Below are 4,717 nucleotides of genomic sequence, written 5' to 3'. Positions count from 1 at the left end.
CACACACACACACACTACACACACACACACACTACACACACACACACTACACACACACACACATTAGTTTGTTTGTTATAATTTTTTTCTTCTGTTTTTTAGTTATAGAAATGTTAGAAATTATTCTGTTTTTTAGTTATATAAATATTAGAAATGTTAGTTATATAGAAATGTTATAAATGTTTTCTGTTTTTTAGTTATAGAAATATTTATAGAAATGTTAGCAATTTTTCTGTTTTTTAGTTATATAAATATTAGAATTGTTATAGAAGTGTTAGTTATATAATCAGGAAATTTTAGAATTAGTTTTAGTTAGATGAATTAGATTAATGTCAAATTGTTAGAATTTGCATATATATAGAATTTTAGTTATCACAATCCAATCATTTAAAAAATGTTACTTTTTGCAGGCATATAGTATTTGTTCTCGATGATATGCCCGGCCCGCATCCTCGCCGTCGACCCGTTCGCGACGACGTCCTGCTTCAGAGGACCCATGTCCGGGACTGGGCTCCGCCGGACTGGCACTGGGAGGTGCTACCTGGAGGGGCGCGCCGCTTGGTGAGGAACCCGACCTCGGGTCCCGTCGTCGACCCTGATCTTCTTTGGTGGTGTTCGCGTGGGCCACATTCGGTGCAGAGGTAGCCGGCCCCGCCGGAGGTGGTGCGTCGCCGTGTCAGGGAGGAAGATGAGCATGTCCATCGCTACATGCTGCTATGGACGACGTCAGGTTCTCCACTACTTGGCGGGTTCTTTGGGCAGATGACCGGAGATATGATCCTGTGATGGTTCCTTCTCTTTGGGTGTGCACCGCCCGCGCCCCAGGAACTGCGAGTGGCACCTTAGATTCTTCTGTAGTACTCGATCTTTATTAGGTACCTCTAGCCAGTGATGTATTCGATATATAATATTCGAGACGATGTATTCGAGATTATATATATTAAGACAATGATGTATTCGAGATTATATATTCGAGATGATGTATTCGAGATTCAGTTTTTCCTTATTGATTAATTGCATCCAGGCATTGTAATTTGAATACTAAATTGTTTTATATTTCTTCTATATTAATTAGTAAAGTAAAAGCTATGGAGAACAATACCGGCAGAGAGAGAGAAGTGGAATTGTCCGACATCATACGCAGCCCTCACAGGCTAGATGATCTGAATGAAGACGACGGCTCCCAATATCTGAACAATACCGGAGAGGGTGATGAAAAGATATTCGATCTCGACGACCGAGCTGATGAAGTCATGAACTATGATTATGATGACACTGACAATGTTTGTGATGACACAGACAATGCTGATCTTCAAATAACAAAGACTACCGGCGAGGTATATTTATATAAGCATGCATCCTGGTGATCATCACATGTTTTTTTATTGAAGATATATTAACGAATCGATCTTTCTTCTTTCAGCCCTCCGGATCGAGCAAATCTGCTTCTACAGACAGCAAGACAAAGCGAGGCCCAGGCAGATTGTTGAAGGATGGTGTAAAGTACCACATCAAATCCACCAAACTTAGTGGCGAATCCCTCACGCCTAAGAACGTTGCGGACAAGTGGACTCGTCAGTGCGGAGTTCTTGTGAAGGACAAACTCCCGATCTCCATTCAAGAATGGAAAGAGCCAAAGACTAAACGTCCAGGTGTTACTTGGGTCGACGACAGAGCCAAAAAAGACCTGGTGAAATCTCTGATGGAACACTTCATCCTACCAGATCATTTCACTAAAGCAGATGTGGAGAAAGTCAAGGCCGCTACTCTTAACAAGATGGCAATTGCATTCAACACCCACAAGAAAACTGTATGGGCCAACTACCTCGCTAATGAAAGGAAGACTCCAGATTTCAAGGGAACACTGGAGAAGCAAAGAGAACACTGGGACGATTTTGTGACCTTCAAGGATTCAGAATTATCTAAGGAACGGTCGATGAAAAACAAGGCAAATGCCGCAAGAAAGACATAGTTCCATAGGCTGGGTCCAGGTGGCTACGCGGTGGAATTGCTAAGTGGGATAAGTCTGAGCAAGAGATGGAGGGTGCAGGGGTCACTCCGATTACTAGGAGCTGGCCCCCAGGTGCAGAACTTGGTTCTATGCGCATGGGGGGCGTTGGACCCGAATACAGGCCTGGTTTCGAAAAAGGCAAGTCTAAAAGAAGCCGAACAAAAGATACTTGACGCAATAGAAGAAGCTCGAGCGGGGGTGTTCATGCCCAACAGAGAGAACAACGAGCTTACGCGCGCCCTGGGAAATCCTGAACACCCGGGAAGAACACGAGGCATGGGCGTTATTCCTTGGTATGAGGGCATTTCGGACTGGAATGACGACTACAGGTCCTGTGCAAGAAAGAAGATGGAGGAGGAGAAGAAGAGGGAGTTGGAGGAGGAGCAGAGGAAGCAGGACGCAGAACGCCTTCAAGGCCTAGAAGCAAGGCACGCGGACCTGGAACTCAAATTCCAGCAGCAGCAGCAGCAGATCGACTCACTTAGCGAGGAAAGGGGGTCTCAGCAGCGGCAGCGGCAAGCGAATGATCGTCCAGCATTGGATAGCACTGTCCCATCCATGCCGAGAAGCAGCATTGGTTCTGCCCCGGGCAACACACTGCTGGATACATACCCTGTGGATGACATCATAGAGAACACTAACTATGAGCTACACTCCAAAATGAAGAACATATCCATGAAGGTGGCGGACGGTGTTGCTTTTCCAGTTACCCCCGAAGCAACCTACCATTGCATCCCGATTATAGAGGGCTATGCTTGTGTCATGGTTGATGAAGTGGTGGACCCATATTCGGGGCTAACGCTTGACATTCCTGGAGGTGAAGACGAGCGCACACTGGGAAAGGCCATACATCATATCATCCTATGAAGAAAGGATTGCATCATCTTTCGAAGTCCACCGACACCGCATCGTCTGCCGACTCCTCCTCGAAGTCCGCCACCAAGTCAGCAGACTCCCGCTCCTCCAAGTCCACGAACGCGTGAGACGACTCCTCCTCGAAGTCCGCCACCTCCTCCAAGTCCCCGAACGCGTGAGCTGACTCCTTCGGTTTCAAGTCCGGCACAGCGTCATGCCACTTCTCCGGTTTCAAGTCCGGCATCGTGTCAGGCCACACCTCTTGCTTCAAGTCCGGCACATCGTCAGGCCACTTCTCCTGGTCTAACTCCATGTCAGCCGTCTCTGCCGTCTCAGCAATCGCAGAAGAGACATGCCGCAGCTTTGGTGCGTAGCGGTACGAGTCGAGGTAGTTCAGGAAGTACAGGCTGAGACAAGCGATATAAATATGGTCCAAGCCTCGCTCCTATTCCTCACAGGTCTTACGACATGACTAAGGAGCAAAACTCAGCCATAGTGCAAGCCCAAGTGGACGCCCATTTTGGACCGAAACCGGCACCGCCGCCAAAGGAGAAAGTGCCTGAGAAAGTAATTGACCACTTCATTCGTATGGCTAGAGAACCAGCTCCCAAGCCTGTTGACTCGGACTATGAGCGCCAAATCAGGAAACGACACCGAGAACGGCTAAAGAAGGAAGCGAGCTCGAGCTCGAGCCAACAAGCAGCTGGCAAAAAAAGTAGGAAAACCGTTCCCCAGTTGGGAGAACAAGCGGTGCAAGCGATTCCCCCGCTTGTTGTGCCAACAACACATGAGAGGAGTAGTACGCGTGCCAAATATTATTGTGGGAAAACTGTTAACGTTCCCCAGCATGGCGATGTGGTAATAACGGAGGATCATATAATGCAGGCTCAAATGCTCAATATCTCTGTTGGACAACTCCTCGAAATCGAGCCCATGCCTACGCTTAGAGAATCGGAAATAGCATGGAAATATGTCCGGGGCCAACCTTTGGTCCGTCCAGACAAGGTCAAGGACCTCCCAACGAGAATGTATCAATTGCATCAATGGTACATGAACATTACCAAGATTTCCAATCGAGAGTCCCTCATGGTCAATGTCAAGCATGAGCATTATTACCATGAGAAAGCTCTGGCCATTGAGTATCCAGAACTATTTCAGTTATACAATCAAGACGCACTCGACAAGTCTATCGTCAGTTGCTATTGTCTGTAAGTGATTTCTTTCTGTAATTTAAGTCTCAAGCTAGTTATGTAGTGATAATTTTGAGCAATCATTACATGTAATTATCCTTACTATATTCTTTTTCTGTGGTATTATATGCAGGATGAAGATGTATGAAATGAAAAAAGCTGGACGCTATGGCGTTGGGTTCATTGACCCAAATACCATTAATGAGGACATATGGCAGATTGAATATTGTCAAGATGCTGTAGAGGAAAGCATGCTAGAGTTCTTGAAGCGCCTCAATAGCAATGAAGATATACTACTTCCTTACAACTTCCCGTGAGTCACACTGTCTTGTACTACAAATTCTGTTTTTTTAATTACTAGCTAGCTAGATGTTAATAATTAAGACATGCAAACGTGTGCGTATGCAGTTGGCGCTGGGTCTTGTTAGACATTAAAGTTGAGGAAGGAAAAGTTGAATTACTGGACTCACTAACTAAAGAAGATAAAGACTACACCATCGTGAAGGGATAGTCAACAGGTAATTTCAATCATTATTAACTATATCTCGGCCTATTAATTATTAGTTCGTCATTTCCTGATATGAACTATTTAATAACCCATTTATTAATTTTCTTTGCCGGCGGGCAGGGCATGGGCAAAGTTCATTAAGGTGACTCCAGG

Source organism: Triticum dicoccoides, chromosome 3B, assembly GCF_002162155.2.
Source record: "Triticum dicoccoides isolate Atlit2015 ecotype Zavitan chromosome 3B, WEW_v2.0, whole genome shotgun sequence".
NCBI lineage: Eukaryota > Viridiplantae > Streptophyta > Magnoliopsida > Poales > Poaceae > Triticum > Triticum dicoccoides.
Note: the sequence above shows the minus strand (reverse complement) of the source record.